Source organism: Engystomops pustulosus, chromosome 1 (assembly GCF_040894005.1).
Source record: "Engystomops pustulosus chromosome 1, aEngPut4.maternal, whole genome shotgun sequence".
NCBI lineage: Eukaryota > Metazoa > Chordata > Amphibia > Anura > Leptodactylidae > Engystomops > Engystomops pustulosus.
This window is the reverse complement of record NC_092411.1, coordinates 83,876,348-83,900,481: the sequence shown is the minus strand read 5'-3', so window position 1 is coordinate 83,900,481 and position 24,134 is coordinate 83,876,348. Positions and strand designations below refer to the sequence as shown.

The window sequence follows — 24,134 nt, the reverse complement described above, 5'->3', positions numbered from 1 at the left end:
ACCCCTCCAATTCTTTTGATTTCTATATTCATGGAGATTCATAATGTCATGGGTTCAAAGGGGCCCAACTTTCTCCAGCAAATATTCGAGCACATAGCAGTATAACAACTGCTATATATGTATATTATATGTATATGTCTCCATTTATTTCTGCTGGACTCACTATTTTATATGTAATGGTGCTCCATGCAGTAAATCACTATAAAAAGGCTCCCCTCGGAGCAATAAGTAAAGAGACATACCCTACTCTGACACTAGTTCAGTGTGTATACAGGAGTTGTTAAACCCCTTGAAGCTCAGGGTTTTTCCAGATTTTGCTTTTCATTTTTTCAATCCCCTCCTTCCATAAGCCATATATTGTTTAAATCTCCATGAAGAGAGCCATATGAGGACTTTTTATCTGTGGAACAAGTTTCTAGTGGCACCATTGAATATACTACAATGTATTGGAAAGCTGGAAAAAATCCAAATGTGGTGGAATTGGCAAAAAATGCAGAAGCGCTTTTTTTCTGATTGGCTTTGTTTTTACAGCTGTCACTGTGCTTCCACTGAAAAAGTGTCAGTTTGGAAGTTTTTTCCGGTATGGTTTTCATGGCGAAGAATAATCGTTTTTATATTTTGATAGATCGATGAATTCGGGACACCTAGCATGTTTATGATTTTATTTATTTATTTTTATATGATGGGAGATACTAAGGGGTTAACTGTGGATAGGCGATATGTTTCCCCTGGGTTTTCCTATCATGCAAGTCCTTAATGTGGAGCATGTGTTCGTCCAGTTGCAAACACTGCAAATCCGGGCTCGAGCAAGTTCTTCTGGGACAGATTTATATGGAATGGTTTCCCAGGCTGGTAGTGGGGCGCTCCCTTCCACCTCACTCTTAGGCTAGGCCAGGTTTTGGGTTGTTCATCACCTTGGACACAGGTGGTGGTAGCAGCCTAATCAGGCTGCATAAAGCTGCTGAGCAGGGCTGAGAGAGTTGTCTCTGAAAGGAGGCTGATAGAGTGGACTACAGCACTGACTTTCATGCCTGGAACACCGACGTCCTTGAAGGGGACTTTATGCTTTTATTGGTGTACGTTAGGGAAACTCTCTCTTTAGCTAGCGCCCAGACGGATTTTTGTTTGTGTTTGATGCCTGAATGTGAAGGCTGTTTTGTTTACTACCAGCTGCCTTAATAAATACAGACGAGACTTGTTTTGGACTGGACTTTGGTGTCACTGTCTTGAACTGCATCACAAATCTCTGCTACCTCAGACTTGGCCAAATCTCCTACAATGTGTTCTAGGAAAAGGGGAATGATTAGAATATTTTTTTTTAATTCATATTGTTTTAAACTTTTTTATGTTTTTACCATTATTTCAGACATATGAACCATAGGGGTTCTGATGACTCATACAATATACTACAGTATAACTGTATTGCAGTATATTGTCAATATACAGCTTTATATTACAGTCTGTTTTCAGATGATTGCCGAATGACGAGATGTCATTGGATGAAAGCTATGGCTATGGAAGCTGAAACTCATTCTTGTGGGATCCCCAGAAATCAGATACCCTTGCAGATGGGAAATACATTTTCAAAGCTGGAAAACCCATTTGAATATAGATTGACATTGTGATTCTCATAAAAATGTATTATGGATGTAGTATGGATTACCAGGTATTTATTAGGGGTTTCCTGCAAAAAGGGGTGAGGACCCATACATGCAGTGATGGTTTATCATAACATAAGCATGCCCTTTTAAATTTTTTAATTCATTAAGAAAAGTTGAGATACCAAAAAATAGATGGTATTTAGATAAGCGATGACAATGTAAATTTTAGAAACTGCAACGATAGAAGCATAAAATATTCAAAGAAAATGCATCTTACACCGTTTTACTTCAGTAAACAGATGAAGCTCCTGTCAACGTTTGTCTTTCTGCTCCAGAGATGTTTCTGTAGAAAATGAGATGACAGGAGGTTTATCTGACCCCTGCTATAAAGTTTTTCTAGCTTAAATATGCCTTGGTCACTGCATCTAACCCTAGTTTTCAAAACTAAAGTAATAGTTAGTGAATTCAGTCAATGTTTGAAATACTGATAACCTTGCCATTAAAATTTAGTCAATTAGCTGTATCACTAAGCCCTGGTACTCTTATACTCTGTAGTCTGTTATGGCAGAACACAGCTTCACAGTGTATCAGCACTGCAGAGACAGCTCTCGCTCAGATCTATGCCTGTGACCTCATTGTAAAACAGCTGGGGTGGCAGGGGTGGCAGTCTATCCTATGGATCGCTCAGTAGAAGTATAGAAGTTGGAAAAGAGTATAAAGTATATTGTATGTTGTACATTATTTCTATTTTATTTCAGTTAGAACTTTTCTAGTAGCACTAAACAAAGTTGGATGAACATAGTTTAGGTGGTCTTAATCCTAAACTATATTTAGAAGTAAAGAAGGTTAAAAAAAAATTCAATCTAACGCATAGGAAACATGACAAGTGAGGCAACTTTTGCCAGATGATGATGAAGGATACTGCAGGATAATTTTTGATATATATCCAATGAGAGTCTATGGAGAGTCAAAAAATCTAATTTTCACAATGTTTGTATTTACTACTTAACCTTATTTTTTTTGTGTTGATTATTTCATAAATTAATCTATGATGTAACTCAACCTATAGACCTTTATGATAAGTTATTGTCTGCTTAGCTTACATTTCACTGTAGCAGGCAAGACTAAGCATGTGCTGAAATCTTTTTTTCTTTTTATCCACACAATCCAACAATTCTAATGAAGTTTTAAAACATTATTATTAATGAATTATTAAATTGTGGTATATAAGCTAATACTATAAATAATAAGGTATATGTAACCCATCTGAACTTTTAACTATGCATTTATAAAAGTACCCTATGTAAAATAAAAAATATAAACAATGGAGAAGGCAGCTTGATGCATTAATGAGCTGGGTACTTTTTATTTTTTCTAAAATTGTTGCGAAAACATATAAAATGAACATCAGCATTTCCACTGTGATATCACACTGTTAGGATGCACAGATTGCCACAAACTGAGCCTATTTTGAGGAAATGAGTCATTTCAAGAAAATTGTTAAGATTTTGTTTGATACGCACTGCATAATTGAGGCAGTGAAATAGACATTTGCTTTAAGTTAACATGTTAGGCGCATTCTCAATTTCACATTCCTATTGACAAAAAGGGAGTTTTCTGGAATCCAACAGCCCTAATTAGTAACTTGTAACCAATCTACTAATGAGATAGATTTGAGAATGCATGTTTTTTCTCAAGGTTCCAAATCTCATGAACTTTTATAGTAGTTACACCTACTTATCTTCTTATACATATAATTAATTGATTTGGCAGAGCATGGACATGGTCTTGTGGTAAGAAATGTAAGGTGGGTTTAGACATTTTTTGTGCCCAATCCTACAGTCGCTCAACATCATCTGTTAAATAAAAGTCAGAAGGCCCATATACATATAACATAGTTAAGCAGGGACCAATGAAATTATCATGTTTGTATGACTTCCCCCTTGCGTAGAAGGGCCCTTAACCTTCTTGTTGATTGGTATGTTACAAAAGATAATTACAATTAAAAATTGAGAAATTCAGTCTTGGCATTTTCACCTCCAAAACCCCCCTTGCTATGAAGTGTCATTATATATCAGTGTCTAAGAATTGTCGCTTATGTCACGTCTTTTACAAAGCTACCTGAAGGTAAGTACGAAAGAACATAAAAAGTCATTCCTTTTCTCCCAAATATAATTTAGATACTTACAGAAAAAGAGTAATTAGGCTTTTTAATTGAAACATGTAGAAGCCGATTTACAATTACCCTTTTCTACAGAGCAGGCAGGGAGCAGTGTCTAATGTAAAAAAATTACATGACAATAAGCATTTTATGAACAATAATTACATTTTAATGTTCCACATTGTTACATAAATTTTATCATTTTTTAGTCAACTACACTATTACAGGTATCTATGAATAATTAAACTACCCCTGTATTCATAATCTATAATGAATAGCCTTATCCTCTTCTTAGCGGATCTTAATAAATATTACATTATCGTTATTAGCTGGGATGAATCATCTAGAAATAATTAAACAGTTACACCACTGATTAAGCCACTAGCATTGCATTGCATATGAATGATACCATCCAGCCATTTCTGTGGCCTTTTCAGGAGCCAGACATATTCTGCGCATTGTCAATAATGTAGGCTTATGAGTATTGCTTCATTGAAAATAAATAATTAAATCCTTTAGCTAAAAGAAAACTGCTTGTGAAAAGTGTCTCATATCTCTAAGTGTATACACTTTGCTTAACAGGTTACAGAGGTTTTTCTGGTTTTCTGCTCATTTTAAAATCCTACAAAATCATTGTTAATCAACTGGTGTTCCATAAATAGGACAATAATGCTTTTGGCAGGAACACTTAATGATAGCCCAAATTTTCTCACTCTCAGGAGTATCTGTTATATACCAAATGGTAATATGGTAACATATCAAATGTTGTTAAAAAGCGCACTACCTGTCCAGGGGTGTACCAAGCCTGTCTGCTGCCTGAGGCGAGCCATAGAGAGTCGCCCCCCCCCCCCCCGCGCCATATATGTGATATCAGGGAGTGTCAGGACCAGATCCATCATATTGGTTTGGTGTAAAAATAAAGCAATACAAAATGCATACAGTGTATCCATCCACAGCAGACGGGAGATACAATTAAAACATGGGTACGTTTACAATGTATTATTTGCACATGCACTGAGCACTTTATGCATTTAAAAAGCTGCATTTTCAGTCTGAATATTTGCCAGTATCTCGTGCATGGTTGTTGTCATATATTTGTGTATGAACTATACGATCACTTTTAAACCCATGTGACATGATGTTCTAATATTCATCACTCTCCCAGACGCCTATGTTTTTAAGTGTCCCTGTGTGACATCCTCACCATCCGCTTGTATCCCCCACCCCCCCTTTTCCCTTTGTGGAATATGTAATTTTTTAATGAAATGCAATAAAGATTTTTGTATATTTTCGGCTAAAAATGGCTTAGTTTTGTGTTTGTAGGTGTATGTTTTCAAAAAGCCAGCCAGATGATTTTTGACCGAGATTTAGAAAGGGTTGACAAATAGAATGCCATTATCTTGGTACTATGGACATTACAAATTTATACCCTTTTCCATATTTGTAGCCCAATTTTTTGCATTACATATTACACATATATATACACATATTACATATATACACATATTACACATATATATACACATATTACACACACACACACACATATATATATATATATATATATATATATATACACATATTACATAATTACATATATACACACATATTATACATATATAAACACATATTACACACACACATATATATATACACACACACATATTACACATATATATATATATATATATATATATATATGTGTGTGTAATATGTGTATATATATATGTGTGTAATATGTGTGTGTGTATATATATATATATATATATATATGTGTGTGTGTAATATGTGTGTATATATGTAATATGTGTGTATATATATATGTATATTTATATATATATATAGATATTACATAATATATATACACATATTACACACACATATATATATATATATATACACATATTTACACATATATACACACATATTACACATATATACACATATTACATATATATACACATATTATACATATATAAACACATATTACACACACACACACATATATATATATATATACACACACACATATTACACATATATATATATATATATATATATATATATATATACACACATATTACATATATATATACACACACATATTACACATATATATACATATTACATATATATATATACACACACATATTACACATATATATGTACACATATTACATATATACACACATATTATACATATATTAACACATATTACACACATATATATACACACATATTACACATATATATACACATATTACATATATTTATATATACACATATTATATATATATATATATATATATATATATATATACACACACATATTACATAATTACATATATACACACATATTACACACACATATATATATATATATATATATATACACATATTACATATATACATATTACATAATTACATATATTCACACATATTATACATATATAAACACATATTACACATATATATACACATATATATACACATATTACACATATATATACACATATTACATATACATATACACATATTACAGATATATATATATACACATATTACATATATATACACATATTACATATATATATATAAAGATAAAGTAACCTTACCTGTTCTTGGAAAGTTCGGGGCCTTGTCCTGCAGCAGCGGTGGCGCGGTGGGGGAGCCGGGAGCAGGTAGAACCAGAGCCGGGAGCGGGAAAGAGCCTGGAGCTTGAGCGGGAACGGGGGAGCAGAGAGCAGGGGGGGGGGGAGCGTGAGCGGGGGTTCAGACTGGATGGAGGGGGAGCCGGTAGCGGAGAGCCGAGAGTCTGGAGGGGGCAGAGAGCGGCAAGGGAGCCTGAAGCTTGAGCGGGGGCGGGGGAAGCAGGGAGCCGAGAGCCTGGAGGGGGGGAGTCATAAGCGGAGCAGGGGTTGAGAAGGGAATGGAGGGGCAGCCGGGAGCGGAGGTATGGGCTGGAGCGAAAGTATGGGGGAGTGGGGGGCGGCAGCACATTGGGAGCATGGTGCCAGACAGAGCACCGGAAAGTGTTGCCGGCCGGCAGGATTTTGATGCAGGGGGGCGGAAGCTCGGTGCCGGCAGCTTCAGGGAGCAAGGTGGACTGATGGAGGGCTGCAACGCGGTCCCGTGCGGCCCGGGAGCTCAGTGCCGGCCGGTGCCGCCCCCTCGTTGAGCGGGAAGCGCGCCGCCTGAGGCGAGATGCTCAACTCGCCTCATGGCAGGTGCGCCCCTGTACCTGTCCCTACTGACAACTGTCCTGGAGATTGTGTGAAATGCTGACTGAAGGGCTTTTCTCTAAGAGACAGGGGTTCACTTTACTCCGCCCAATTGAGTAACCATGCCCCTTTTCCCCCTCTCCTTTTTGGGTTGAAAGTGGTATGTGGATAGGTGGCTAGCTACCTGAGAACTTCTCCCTATTTAATTACATAGGGAGCCTTCATGATCTAAATGATCCAGCTCACTATAAAAAGTTAAACTTTACATTTCCACCTAGTCCCAACATGATTAATACAGGACCTGGAGTGACTGAAGATTCGTTTCCCACATTACTGCAGGGTCTTTAAACCCTTTTTGAGTAAATAGGCCCAGAGAATAAGTTGTGACTGAGGCGGGGAATGAAGAAGAGCTTTGTCTAAATGGATGAAACTGTGCTGAGCCTGTTCATGCGAGTGAATGTACTGTATATAACAAACCTGAGTGAGTGAATGTATCAAGAGGTATGTGGGTAAATGGTTGTAGCAGAGCTTTGTGTTTGTATAAATCATTGTATGAGAGTGTATGAATGTAGCAGGGCTGTGTGTGTGTAAAATGATGTAGCAAATCTGTGTGCTGTGCTCGTGTGTGACCAAAAGGGATTTTTTAATTGCTGTCAAATATATTTTTCCTTTTTTGGCTGACTAAATCTGGGGGGCCTCTTTTAGTAAGGTGCCTCTTATAGTCCTATAAATACAGTAATTGTTTTAGATGGGCTTTTTTTAAGGTACATTTTAAGCACTAGTAGCAAATTAACACTGTGGTTTAAATCACAGTATAGAGTGGTTTGTAGGTGTTTCAACAATGGTTATTGACCAAAAAAATTTGGTAAATAGGTTTCTGTTCACATGTATTCAATTGAGTGCCTGAAATATAGAACACTTAAAATTATAATACTTTATTTCGACGTATTAAAACTAGGGCCACTCTTTAGCCACAAAATTCTTGTATCAGGCAATTCAGTGTGTGCCAGGGGATCGGGAACTCAACAGTTTGTCAGTCCCAATCATGCGTATGTGGCGCAACAGTACAGCCTCATTAATCGGTTGAAGATCGCTGCAGCGTGACTCATCACACATCTAATACTTGAGTGCTGTTTACATTGACATTCACGCACTCATGCTCATCCTATATCTCTCCTCTGCATGACGCGTTTCTACACCCCCCATAAGGGAAGTGTGTCATCAGAGGCATGGAACTCAGACCCATAGGATTTAGGCAAATGCGTGCTCTAACATCACTGTGCATTTGTCGGCATTGTCAAGCACTATTGCGGCCATGTGCACATGCTGCTGAACGCGCAGAATATAAGGACCAATCACAGGATCTCCACAGAAGAGGGCTCGTCCTTCAGCAACCAATGGGAAAGTGCCAAGGGCGTCACGAGTCAAGCGACACCCAGATTGTTTTATGTAGTATACCTGTCGCAGGTACTGCACATAGTCTAAGCAACTGATGAGTATTTCAGGGCAGTAGTTGATAACCGGCCCTGCATAGTAGGCTGAAAATAAGTCCCAGTATGTGTAAATCATCATCCGACAAGAGGTCGGTGAGCTCACGACGTGTCCCTCGGACTGTCAGGTTCTTCTTCTTTGACTCGCGATGTCAGGCGGAGGGTCTGGGTGTCGCTTGACTCGCGACGTCCTTGGCGCTTTGCCATTGGTCGCTGAAGGACAATCCCTCTTCTGTGGAGATCCTGGTATTGGTCCCATTATGGGCTGATCTGGCTCCTCCCCTAACGAGGGTGGAGTGATCACCTTATATTCTGCACGTTCAGCCGCGCGCGTACACAGCTGCAATAGTGCCGGACAATGCCGGCAAATGCACAGTGATGTTAGAGCATGTATTTGCCTGATTGGGACTGACAAACTGTTGGGTTCCTGATCCCCTGGTACACACTGAATTGCCTGATTCAAGAATTTTGTGGATGAAGAGTGGCCCTAGTTTTAATACGTCGAAATAAAGTATTGTAATTTTAAGTGTTCTATATTACAGGCAGCCAGTTTCAACAATAGTTACATGGTTTGATCAACTAATTGTTGGTGAACCAGAGTTGTTTAAAGGGCATCTACCACCAGGATGAACAAATTTATGCAAATGAACCTGAGGGGTTCCAGGCTCCATAGGTGTTGATGGAGCCTGGAGCCCCTCAGTCTCATTTGTATACAGTATTTCATCCTGGTGGTATATGTTGTTTAAATGTAGTACTGTTTCTCATCCATGTCCTAGGCAGGTGATAGACTTGATAACCCTTTCATAAAGATCCATGAATTAAAACGCCCATGGAGGCTATAAAGGGTGGCTGACCACATTGTAAGTAGCACATCAGGCTATTATTCCTTACTATTTACAAACATTTGTAGCTAGATTTAGCTATTTCGGGTATTAACAATTTATATTAGGGGTACATGCAGCATTGTAACACTTGTTATTTTATGCCATAAGTTACTATATACTGTTTGAATACATTGTTTCATAGTTAGCACTTTTTTATCAGTTGTATTTTAACTTTCTACAGCAAACTGAATGAAATGTGTTCTTATAGGTTTTCTTCTCATGCTTTGATTTCTGTGTTGTAAAATGGTAATGCAGTGGGCCCGTATTCCTGTAGCACAAGTATGTAGACAGTTCCTGGATTTTTTTTCTTGGAGTGCCCACTTATCAAGGGGTCTTAGTCTTAGTTATAGACACTATTTATGAATCTACCCCAGTGTTAAAAAAAAAAACTTTTTCTACTATATCCATAGAAAATAAATGGGTAGGTTGCTGCCCTGATCAACAGCAAGTGTGACCATCTCTATACCTCTCCATTCACTTTAATCACCACGCTGGGACTGAGTATTCTTTGGATATAGGATACCGGATATTTCAGACTATAAGGCGCACAAATAATCCTTTGATTTTCTCAGAAATCAAAGGTGCACCTTATAGTCCAGTGCGCCTTATATATGAACTGTAGTTACAGACGACAGCTGCCTTGAACTGTGAACAGGTCTGCCACCTGCTGGTCATTTATCCTTATAATCAGGTGCACCTTATAATCCAGCACGCATTATATATGAAGGCCTTATATATGAACCTATAACAGGCATTTAGTGATGGTGCGCCTTATAATCTGGTGCACCTTATGGTCCGAAAAATATGGTAAGTTATATTGCTGGGAAAACAAACCCATTTAAATGTTTAAGTCCATGACAGTACAATTAGAAAAGGACTGAAAAGAATGGATTGTTTGGTAAGGTTTCCAGGAGAATAAGGTTATTTATCCCATAGCCAAAACTTGTCAGAAATTGGGTTATTAAACCAGATATTAATCCCAAGCATGTCAGCAAACCTACAACAACGTAGAAGAAGAATAAATTAGTTAATATGTATTAGTTGCAAATTCTGTGGCAAGTTCTAAAAGGAAATCTATCATCAAATTCAAGCATGGATAAACCAGGCACTGTTAGCACTCTTTGGTAATCTTTTTATATTTGTTATCTATGGCCTGCTTCCTTCTAAAATAAGCTTCTGAAATTATGCCAAGACTACTGAGGTGATTCCAAGAGCCCTTCTGTGTTCTGGCTTCACAGACTCTTACACCCCTCCCAATCTGCTCCCTCAGCACTTCCACCCTTTCACACTGTAACAGTCTGTGAAGCTGCAGCACAGAGGGGCTCTGAGTACAAACCCAGTAGACTTTCAGGCTCATTAGCATAATTTTAAATGTTTATTTTACATGGAAGTAGGCCATGAATAACAAATATAAGAAGATTATCACAATCACAGTGCTTGGATCTATGAGTAAGGGCCCCTGGTTTATCATGCTTGAATTTGAAGCTGGATTTCCTTTAATAAAGCATAAATCAATGCCCAATAACCTAGATAAACCATACTGCTATGAGAGACCAAACTGCTATGGGGAATACATAGGGGCACATTTATATGCTGGCACTAATTGCGCCTGGCAGCCGGCAGCGTACGATTGCACTTCAATGTTCAGGGCACTTGGGTCCAGGCTATAGGCATTTCGCAGGCACGGGGCAGCAATTCCCCGCAGCAAGATGTTGTTCTGTTAATGTCCTGATGGATAAAACCATATAATTCAAAGCAGGTATATATTCCTTTTCTCATGAAAAAAATAAATATATATATATATATATATATATATATTTATTTAGAGAGAGAGACTGTATATGTACATACTTACATATGTTATATATGATGAATAGTAATTCATTAGCAACAACCCTATTATTATTATAGGGGCCCATATTAGCATTATAACATCAAAGTGCACTAACCTGGAAATATTCCAACATCTGCAAATGACCGTGAAGATACAGGCAAAAAAGTTGTGTGCAACCCAAGTTAATGTGGCTTGGGTCACTTATGTAGATATCAGTGGTCAGAGTTAAGATGCTTAATGGAAACGTCTCTTGTTCTGATAGCTTTGATATTATATTATATAGATTATTTTCAAAAGTGTTTTGCAGGTAAAATTTGTTAGTGTGGGCAGAGAATTGCCATTAGCTTGTGAAAGCCTGCCGAATCGATATTACATATACAATGCATATTTAATGCTAATAACAGTCAGAGCTTTTGTTATATTCTGTGCCACGGGGTGTCTGTGATCATAATTAGTTTGCATTAGAAAGGATTTCTGAACAGTTAACTCTTTGTGGGTCTTATTTTAATAATATAATATATATATATATACATGCAAAATATAACGACTAAAAAGGGGGAGACTTATCTTTTCTCTTTTGGGTTTTCCTGTCTGTCTAGTTTCTGTTTCTTAGTCTTATTGAGACTTGTGTTTGTTCACATTTTTTACAAGTTGCAAATTTTTGTACAGAAATGTCGCCAAGGGATCTGTTCTGTTTATTTCAGCCAAGTTTGCCAGCTGGGACTAGGAAAGCTTTGGTTATGATTTTTAAAAAATTCACACTTAAACATCTGGATGCAAAAGTTAAATAAAGTGAGTCCTGCTTAGATACGTGCACAGGAAGTTGCAAATACTGAAAAGTCGCAATAAAGTGGCAAATTTTTCATTGCTCGATAATTTACGACTTTTTTAAACTAATATATTAGACAAAAAATTAGTTTGATCTAACCCTTTGGGTTTTTTTATAAATTGCTTTATATTACATAACAAGTATATGGATACCTATGGAAAATATTTAATTTCTGGTAAATACATAGTAAAAGTGTAAAATCTATGTCATTTAGTTACATTCTATTATCTTTAAATAAGACATTTCCTCAGTTCATATGTTTTTGCCTTTCCCACTCATTAACTTCTTCAGTGCCTCTCCATGTGCATCTATCACCCATAGAATCTAGCCCTTGTTTTGTATTTTCTAAGAAACTATCAAGATAGACTCCGGGAGAAGTTGCTGAAGAAAAAAAATTGTATATATGTTTTTTTTAGTGTTTGGAGTTTTTTCAGTTTAAAATAAAAGTAGTTTAGAAGTCATCAGTGGTTCTCAACCAAATATTTAGAAAAAAAGAGCTCCTATAACCGTAATGCAGCGTGATAATACCAGGGATAAATTCAGTTGCTTATGCTACAGTAGTGCATATAATAGAGGTATCAGAGGAGCATTATTAATAACAATAAAGAATAACTGCAAAGTGTAAATGTCATCAATAATTTGGTATTATTCATGAAAATTTTGCTCACCTAAATAATATGTTTTTAATCATCTTTTAATACTATTTACATTATGTTTTGTTGGTATCAGTCTCAGTTGACAGCTGTCTGGCTTGCTTCTTTCAATAATGCGCACAAATTATACTCCAAACACATTGTTATTTAACTGTATGCTAGGAAATGTTATGTTATAAACAATTCTCTAAAAACTTTGCTCCTGTAAATCAGCTGCTATCAACAGCGGCAGTGTATGATGCCTGAGAAATGTAACCTTAGAAAAATCTGTATTATAGTTATTTTCCTAGCATGTATGATTTATTGTGCAAGTAACTTCTTATCGGCAGAGCAGTGTTTAGGCCTCCCAAGGCACCAAAAGGCTTGGAAATATTGGCATCTCATGCACCAATTATAGTTATGACCAGGCAGAGTTATTCACTATGTGTGAGGGTCAGCGTGCATTAGGGGAATACACTGTCAGGCACGGTAATTCCCTCTATATAATCTTATAAGGTCACAATGGCACCTGTCAACATGTGTTGTAAGCAGGAAAGCATAAGGACTAGGAGGGATGGGCCAGTTGTGTGGATTAGATTACTTTGAATAAAGAAACAACCATGTGAGCTGTTCATAATAACCTGGATCTCTGTATTGTTAAACCTTGTAAGGTGCCAAATAGTTATGTATTCTCCATCATTTTCCCCTACTTTACATAAAAAAGACTCTTTGTTACCTTTAAGTAAATCTTCCATCAAAATCAAGCATGACAAACCAGGGACACTTACTCATAGATCCAGGAACTGTGACTATGGTAATCTTGTATATTTGTTGTACATGGCCTCCTTCCTTCTAAAATCTAATTAAATTATGCTAATGAGAGATAAGCTCTGGCTACATTGTACAATGTAAGCCCTGCCACACCGATTACACCAGGTGGTTCCAGCCTCCTGAAGTATCTGACAGATGGCTGCACAGGTGTACAAATGGCTCGCACCAGCCAACACCACCGCCGGACACAACCTCTTTCACACCACTTCATGCTCACATAGCATGGAGGAGGCATACCCAGAGAAATAATCGCAGTTCCTGGTGGTTAGAAAGAAATTATGGTTATTTCAGGGCTTGTACACCAAAATACTGGTGTACAAGCCCTGCTAAATATCCCCATAGTCTCCATGTATAATATAAGTGAGGTGATGATGATTTTCAAAAGAGTGATATTTTGGCTATAACAAACTGTGGCTTAGTTGATGCCATTTCCAGCTTAATTGATGCAATTTCCATTGTGTAAAACTACTATCAATGTAGGTCAGATACAATGGATATGCTGTCTTTGAGTCATAATGCTCTTGAAGCCCCTCCTAAAGTGTACTTCCTGTTATAACTCTTAATCATTCAAAATCTTAGTTGTGCTTCCTCCTGATCCAGATTCATAGCATTATCGTGTATGTTTGGTTTATAACAATAAAACACAGAAAGCTGTTTGATATGACTTATTTAGAATAATTCCTTATGGCATCAGCAGATAGAATGGCTTTGATAGATCTGACATCTAACATTTATTAACCATAAAATATTATTTCTCTGAGTGATAAAAAGATTGATGTCAACTTCTATGTACCTGTGTTGAGTTTCTATTTCTCTCAGTTGAGTTACAAATACCAATATACACTAAAGACAGATCTATGAAATGTGAATCATATTATATCGCTGAATTCACTAGCGATTACATTATATTTTAACATGGAAATTGAAAACATAACTTTCGTATTATCAGTGTCATCTTTTTTTATGTTGATGCAAAATATCTTGCTTCACTGAACGTTTTATTACTTGAAGTTTCTCAGAGGTTGACTGGAAAAATATGGGGACTCATATGGAAAAATGTTGTACAATTCTGTTTCACAATGTTGTGTTGTATAATGTAAGTAGATTTGAGGGAATCATTTAAGTTTCACTTCACTGAAGTTTTGCCGAATTTTGAGTAAGATTCGATTTGGATCCAAATGTATTTAATTATAACCGATGCTGCTTTAATTGTTCTGGAAATTTGTATATAGCCCCTCTCTATTACTCTGAAGCTCTTTAAATTGATAAAATGTATATCTTGTGGTTTTACTTTTTTTTTTTTTTTTATAGGATCATTTTAAAAAAAATTGAAAAGACCATACATACAGGAAACACCAGAAATAATAACTTAATAATAACTTGCTACAGGAAATCAGCTGCTATCAACTTGGGCAGTGTATGATGCCTGAGAAATGTGAACTTACAAAAATGTGTATTATAGTTATTTCCCTAGCATGTAAGTAACTTATCGGAAGTGCAGTTTATAGGCCCCTGGGGCACGCAAAGGCTGGCAAATATTGAAATATTGGTATTTCATTTACCAATTAAAGTTATGACCAGGCATAGTTATTCACTATGTGCATTGGGTCAGTGGTACGCTGTTAAGCAGGGTCACAATAAGGTCACAATGGTACCAGAATATGAATGGAGGCCGAAGAGGAAATGTATAAATTTGTCTACTTGAGTCATTTGCACATGAATTGCCATGTGCCATATTTATTGAAGGTTTAAGACCATTTTAGGCAGTTTTACAACTCCTCTGAAAAAGAGGCATATACAGAAAATTCGTTATTGTAAAGTAACAAAACTAGACCAGCCAATAGGAAGTGCAAAGCATGATTCGCCAGTCTTATACTGCACCAGATTAATCATCCAGCATCAGACAGAGGATTAATCTGGAGCAGAGAACTGTCTAGTTCTACTCTGCCCTGGTCTAAACCCCAATACAGATCCCTCATACTCTCCATGTATGATTAACACCTTAAAAAACAGGTTTCTTTGGACAATAATGAGCTTTGTGGTGGTGGATACAAATAACCATGTTTGTTTTCTTTTTTTAAAAGGTGAATTAATTAATAAATTAACCTTTTGACCACTACTTACAGTATATGCTTATTCACTTTTTCAAGCATCTGAAAACATTTAAATTTTTCATTTTTTTTACAAATTTTGGTTTCTTAACAAGCCAAACTTTAAAAAACAGAAGTGACAAATGCAACATGGGCTTTTAGGAACATCATTATCATATTGATGTAGTGCAATACTTTATTCTATATATAATATGCAAGATATAACTGCATGTATTTTTATGTTGTTATCTATATTGCAAGAGGTCAAAATACAATGCCATATTCATTGCATGTAGTGCACCACCAACATTGACTTATAATGTGATCCCCCAGGTCCCACTTCTTTGTCTCTCATTTTGACCAAACCTGCAATTGATGATTTAAATTGCCCTCGGATGCAGATGTGCACAGAGCCTTAAAGAGAACGTGTTAGGAGAATTTAAAACACTAAACCACCCACTGGTCCTTATGGAGCAGTGATTTACTAGTCCAAATCCCTTTAGCTAGTCACTCTGAGGCAGCTATTTAAGGACATGTGGGTGATTTAGTGTCCCAAATTGACTTGGCAGGTCCTCTTTAAGTAGAAGACATGACCACAAGTTCTTCTGGAGGCTTCATAAACTCTACTTTTCAATGAGGCTGTAATATTTTGATAATGAAGTATATATTTTAATAGGTATTATATAGTTATAATTATTTTATATAAATAATATAAATATTTAATGTCCAAGAGCCAGTCTTCCTGGAGACTTTTTGTCTTAAGTAGTCAGAATTTATTGCAGTGGGAAGTTTTGTCAGACATACTCAAGTGAAGGATGATTTTTAATGCATTTATGTATTGCAAAATGATAGAAAGTGTATCAGCCAAACCTATTAATGACCTATCCATAGGTCTTATAAGAGATGATCAGTGACACTGAGAACCCCTGTTGATTTGCTGTTAAACACTCGGTAATGTATCAGCTGTCTGGTCACGTTAAAGGCACAGGTCTTCGTGAGGTGAATCAGAGCTTTGCCTACTGTATAGCCACATGGAAGACACAAGTCAAACATGGTTGTATCCTACCTTCTACAACCATATTGTAGCATCGTCGCTAGTACCAGTGGCGGGTGCCAACAACTACCTATTAATAAATAAGTTTAGGTTGAAGAAACCCATATACAGGCCGTCTCTGATAAAGGGGTATTCCAATAAGGGTATTCACCTGTAATGTAACTCATTTGTGGTATGTAAACATTTCTTCAATTGGATGTTATTAAAAAAAAAATTCCTGTGTGAAGATAATTTCTCATAAATGTAGTCATGTTGTCCCTTACAAACAAGTTCACTTCCTCAGATACCACCACCCCGCACTCTGGAAGCGATAGCCACACATGCGCTATCGAGCCCTGACTGACCGCATTTTGACATATTTAACTTAAACTTAAATTTACACATTTATAAAAGAGAAAAAGAGAAAATCCACAATACAATTTGTTATGCAATTTCTCCCCCACATGTGGCCGTTACATGTTTTATGGGTGCACATCGAGGCGCAGGAGGGATAGGAGGGACCTGCAGCTGCCAGGATTTTAGTTTTCTCATTGGCCCATTTTGTAGGCTATAAAATTTTAGCTTTTTAATTATTGGGGCCATGTGATGGCATTTTTTTGCGGGGTGAGATGCTTTTTCCAGTGTTCCTAAATAGGGGATACCAACCCCAAAATAGTAACTACATTTGTGCATCTCTGCCTTGCAAATAGCATAACATTTTTACTTTTTTGGCTATGGAGCTGGTTGATGGTTTGTTTTTTACGGGACCTGTTGTACTTTGCAACAGTATTATTCTGGAGTACATATGTTTTTTTGTTTACTTTTTATTGCATTTTTTGGGGGATTCAATAGGTAAAAATCATCATTTTTGGCAGGTTTTTAAATGTTTTTTAGCGGTGTTCACCGTGCGGGTTTAATAATTATTTACTTTTATTCTACGGATTGTTATAGATGCAGTGATACCATGTATACATGTGGGGTTTGTGTTATGATTTATTTTTATTGAAAAACATTTTTTTTTACTTTTTTAATAATTACACTATGGGACATGAACAAGCAATCATCTGATTGCTTGTTCATGATAATACTCTGCAATACTGATGTATTGCAGGGTATTAGTAGTGTCAGGCTATGCACGTGCATAGGCCGACACTGTGCCTTTAAGATGACGTCACAGACACCATTTTTTTAGGCACTGGGTCTGGGCTCCTGCCATAGCAATGATCAGCACCCCCTGAAGATGGCGTGGGGGGGGGGGGTGATTGTGGGGGTAAGACCCCCGGAAGGCATGTTAAATGTCACACTAGCTACGGACAGCACCCCATGTATCCCAATGCTGGTTCGGCTCCGATCCAGAGCTGAGCCGCGTTCAGCACCGCTAACTCACTGCGCTCAGTGGTGGATATATCCACTGCAGAGCGGGAAGGGGTTAATTAAATTGAATGTGAATGCCCAGGCGAGAATACCCCTTTAAGAACACTTGACTTACAGGCAACCCCTATTTACAAACTGCCATTTGGATGTTAGTAATTAACTGTACTTTAGTCCTAGGCTACAAAGAGTAGCTGTAAGAGTTATCAATGGTTTCTGCAATTAAGATCCATTTAATCCTGGTTCATATGGCAACCCAAAGGTTTTAAAATCCCGTTGTCACAGAGATTTTAAAAAATTTGGCTTGTGTTACAATTATAAAATATACAATCTCTACATAACCGGGGAATTACTGCACAATTTCACTATGTTCATGGCTTCCATTAATGTTTGAAACCTACAGGGAACCTGTCACCAGGGACCTTATTTTCACTAAAGACAGGTTACAGAAGCCCATTACACCTGCACTGCAAATATGTCTTTCTCCTTTCTCTAAGCATTTGCATTACAATATAATTGTGTGTTTTAACTTACCTGGCTTTCTGATAAAATCCTCTCTGTAGTCTCAGGGGTTGGGCTTTGGTTTGCATGCATTTCAAAACGCAACATGTGACTTGTCTGTGCTGTAGACTCCTCGGCTCTCAGCCCTCAATAGTGTGCTCCTGTACAGCTCCTTCCTCCCCACTGGTGTCATCATGCTGTAAGCTCTGTTCCTGCGAAGGAGCACAAAGGTTGGGGCTGAGAGCTGAGGAGTGAGAAGCACACACAAGTCACGTGTTGTTTTTTGAGATGGATCCAAACCAAAACCCAACCCTTGGGACTAAACCAATGATTTTGGCAGGAAGCCACCTGAGTTAAAATAAACACACAATTATATTGTAATGCAAATTCTTAGAGAAAGCAGAAAGGCATATTTGTACTGCAGATGTGATGGGCTTCTGCAACCGTTCTTTAGTGAAAATGAGGTTCCTAGTGACAGGTTAACATTTCTTTTTTCCTATATAAAATTTAAGAAACTTGTGAAAATGATCTGACATAGAAGTCGGATCTGCAATATGGTACTACTCATGTAACCTCAAAGATGTGACTAAAAGAAAATAGGTTTCTTTAAAAATTTGTTAATTTTGTCACTTCTGTTACCTTTCGTTGGTAAAGAGTAGGATGGAATTTCTGGATTTTGTGAACAGAAAAGTAAAGGGGTTTATCTATGAAATAGAAATGGATAATGTTAGAAAAGCCCTTCAATATCACATTTGTAGGACCAGACACCTGGGTCTCCAATAATAATAGTAGGAGCTGCAGCACTGAGAGTAGCACAGAATATAGAGCCATAAGAACACATATCCATTCACTGTATTATGGCTTTTCTGAGCTACAGTCACCCTGCATAGCTATAAAATACCAGATGGAGATGTTGTTTATGGCTATGTACGCTGTTCTACCATGGAACTTAATATCAGCTGATTATTATGGTGTCAGATTCCATCAATCTGACCAAAGGTTAGGGCATCAATAATTATAAATACTGCAAATCCATTTCACTATTACAAATGTTTTATCACTTCTTATACGTGGATCCTGTGACCACTTTATATTCAGGGAAAATAGATGTATTTTTTAATGTTTCTATCTATATTTTCAATTATGTGTCCAGTAATCTCTGATACAAGTTTCAGTGTGAAACTATAAAAGAACATCCAGATCTAAACAAGGATGAATATTTGCATAATTTAGAAAAAGATTGAATAAATTTAGCTTTGAACCTGGACATCCACTGCTGTGCCTTAGTGAACTGGCATTATACCATTGATGTGCAAGGGAAAAGAGTAAATCCCTGTGTAAGCCAGTCACTAAGCCACTGAGAAGTGCGCATACAAATCCTTATGAATTTATAATATACAGAAAAGGTGAAGCAAAAATTGAATTACTGTCTTGTAAAATGAAATCAGAGGCTTAGCTGTGTAGCTGAAATACAACTATTCCATAAAATATGGGCCAGCGTATATTATTCCATAAAATATGAGCAGGCGTATATTTAGGGTACAGCATCATTAATAAAAATAATATAAGTTTGTACATGCTACAAACAGGCATTAACTTTAACTATGTCTGTGTCCAGTCCTTTTTTTTTTTTTTAGAAAAAATATAGTAATAGGCATATTTAGGATATTGTCTTCCTATGTGCAGTATATGCAAATAATGAGCAGAAAATAGACTATGCCTAAAATGCTAGGCAGCTCTATATACATTAATGTCCATAGGATAATATCCAAACCAGTAAGTACCTCAAAATGAATAGGCACCCAATTATACACAGTGCTTGTATATAATCAATCTAGTCAGTATTGTGTGACTAGGTCTCCTTATGAAAATTGCCTTTGTAAACCCCCTTTTCAAGCATATGTAGTCCTAAAGGCAATTCCTGTTTTGCTGTAGATTCTGGGTAGGAATATGCAATCCTTAGCAGGGCATGCATAATATTCAATAATCTGTACGCTAGAAAAGACAATATTCAAATGGATAATGAATTCCTTCTTGACGCACATCTATGGTCTCTCAGCTAAACAAACCAGTGCCCTACACTGTGCTGAGATTTTATAACCTGTCTACGGTCGGGTGTCTATGTCTTCTGGAAAAGACTTAATAATTTCACTATTACCCCAAGTCATGTTGATAGACTTCTTCTATGGAGCTGCCTGCTGTAAAGTAATAGTAGAAACTATATTTTCCTTTTTCCCCAAACTTTTTTACATATTCCTTACTTAGAGTCCTGAGTGGATCATTCATTGTCTATAAGACTCATGGCTTCCAAAACTTCTAACACTAAATCTTGAAAAAGTGACCTGAGTTTGGTCTTCATAAAGAGAACAAATTCCTTACTGACCTACAGCTAAAAATGTAACTACCTTGCACACTACTACTATTGATCTAGTATTTAAGGGAGATTGAAACATCCAATGTTTCCCAGTGTCTCCTTCCAGATTGATTAAAATTCCATGTAGAAAACGGGAAAAAATGCCAGATCTGTCAAAATAAAGTATAAAAATGATTATCCCCTAAAATACTGTCTAATCAAAAGGTTGTGCAGTCCCTAAATTGGTAGCAACGGAAACATTGCTCCAACCAAAACATTACTTACCTGCATACACCAAAGTATGAAGAAGTTAGTAGAGTCAGAATATGACAAAACTACAAAAAAATTCTGCTGTATGATAATCCTGCTTACAACAGATACTGCTTATTTCTACATGTCAAGCATTCTGAAATCAAAATGATGATACCAGGAGACTGAACAAGATTTTATACTCTATTGTTTATATATCCCTGTATTCCTGCAACATAAATGATGTTCTGCAAATTTTTCTACTTTTTTCCATTTCTTTTGTTTTTCTGAAAACTGGGTGAAAAAGTCAAGTGTTTTGCAATCGTGTTCCTTATGTAAACGATCCACTGGGATAAATCTTGCTCTTCAGTTATTAAGTGGAACAATACATTTCTTGCTGTTTATGAATTCATATAAAGTCTTTCATTATCATGGAAGGCAATTTCTTCAGTATCGAGAAGATTATCTTACTGTTGTTGAATAATGAAATGCCTAGTAAAGCTTCATTAAAAAAAAAAAAAATATATATATATATATATATATATATATATATATATATATCTCATTTAACCAATGTGCATATGACATTTAATATGCACTAGATATAACCAGAGACATAACTTCAGATACTGTAGAGGGTTCTGTCATTGCTGGGCCCAGGAGCTCATAAGGTGTCGAGTTCCCATATGAAGAGTATAATACTGTAAAGTGATACATTATAATTGAGGCTTCCGGTACAACTGTTATATAAGGGCCTAAAAACTTCAAATAATTCCTCTACATATATCTATACTTTCAGTAATATTGAAACTAGAATTACATATACTATAGTCTTTTAATGTGTATTTAATCATTTTATTAAAGAGCTTACAAAAGTTTCAATTCATTTATTACAGTTTACATTGTAAAATTTATAGATTTGTAATGCAGGTTCTGGGAATGGACAGATGACGGGGACAGGGGGCCTTGAGACTATTCCCCTTCCCAGTCATCCCTACCTACTTGCCTCATTTTACCCTAGGTGGATAGGGACAACTTAAATACATTACCTCCCTGCAAAACACAGAAATGTAGACAAGACAAAACAAACAAATTTTACAAGTGTGCAGAAATATTCCTGAGGACTAATACGACAAAACAAACAGTGCAGAATAGTTTTCAGAGCTGGGTCACAAGAAAAACACTATAAAACAGCAAGGCAGAAGAAAAGTCTGAATACAGACAATATACCAGAATACAGAGATCAAGGATAACACAGTATGAAGATATCAGAAGCTTACTTCAAACCGTTTCTATAACAAGCTCAATGCAAGCAAATAATTTATGCAATTCCAGAGTCCCAGACCCAGGAATGATTGGAGCACAGCTCTGACATCCAGACCAAACAGAACAGAAAAGTAGTAATGTGCGTGGAAGGAAAGTCAGTAACTGCAGATTAACTATAGATGAACCCAAGCAGAGCTGCAGGAGCGTGATGGGTGTGATGTAATTCAGCAAACAATAACTGATTACACTAGAGTTGTCAGTGTAAAACATAGTAACCTGACCAGCGCATCCTCAGCCACACTGTTTTTGGATGGAATTTTGGATGGAATCTTGGAGTGTTGCCATTTTTCTTTTTGTTTTATATATATATATATATATATATATATATATATATATACATTATATGTAAAGTACTGTATACTTTATGGTTAAGTAGGTACAATTAAGAATATTTATTTTAAATGTATTACTGTTATAATTAACAAATGGTGACTATGTATTTAAAGAATATAAAACTCTATGTAGTCACAGCATGAAGATTCAGAAAATCTGTTAAATTGCTAAGAAAATGCATTCACTGTGTATAGAGGCAAAAAGGTGTTCCCGTCAAAACAGATGTATAATGGTGGGAATATACGGTGCGGCCATGACACATCTGGTCGCATCCAAATAATGCGTTATGCCTATAATTAATTTCACAACTATTATTTAGTGACTTTTTCATGTAATGTTAACTTGAGACAGTCACAGGACAATGAAGGGATAGAGGCAATGCTTTCTAATGGCAGTTTATGAAAATAAATTTAGTTTAGGGGGGTAATTTTCCTGACGGGTTCTCTTTAAGCCTCATTCACATGTATACTCAACCAAGTTATACTCCAATTTTCAATACATTTTCACACATTTTTTGCTGGTTTTCTATAAGAAGTTACAACTAATGAATGTGTCAGAATATTGGACATTGTTCTACAAAAAAAAAAATGACAAGGTCGGCTCAGATTCCTCTTAATAAACTATAGGCTAAAAAAGCAACCATTTTGCAAAAAAACTTTAATAACTGACCCCCAGTTTCTTTGTTAGATGTTTGAATTATCATTTCTATATTTTTCCATGACCCATAGATAATTTATTTACCCGCCGGTGTAGGTTATTTTTGTCGATCTACTATAGACTTGGTGTACCACACAAGTGCATATGTAAAGTTCCATTTCAATAATTCTAACGTAAGCTGTTACATACATGGATAAACAGAGTTGAGAATCCTTGTCCTATATAATAGTGTTTCTGGCTATTTACATTTTCTACACACTCGCCTTCAATCAGGCTCTTTTATATTATTGCTATTTGGCAGAAATCCATATACTTTTCAAATCACTTTTTCTTCCATCTGGCTTCCATGGTAACCTCCATGCTGCAGCCACCTCTGAGGATGCAACAATAATACATCATCCTAGCTGTCAGATCTATTTTCTCACACTTTCTCTGCCATCTCATAAACGATACCCTTCTTGGAAAAAAATACTCTACTGTTATCGTTTTTTTTTATATACAAATGACCTCAATTAAAAATCCAGGCACAGTGCACAGATGGGGTGATGTGTATAATTTAAATTTTCTATTCTGCTTCAGAACCCATTAGAAATCTGTTGTTTAGGTGTGGGGTGCTAGTTACTGAATTGACATGTGACAGCAATATCGCAGTGTTGCAGCACTTGGCTTGAATTTGTACCGGGTTGTACCATATCACATGACCTCAAGTGTATGTCCCGATGTTTACTTCACAATATA

General features: G+C 36.5%; 1 protein-coding gene across 1 annotated transcript in view; it reads left to right on the top strand.

Moving 5' to 3' along the window:
* The window catches only part of RTN4R (reticulon 4 receptor), a 147,186-nt gene that overhangs the window by 59,095 nt on the left and 63,957 nt on the right, over positions 1 to 24,134 (top strand). The window lies entirely within an intron of this gene.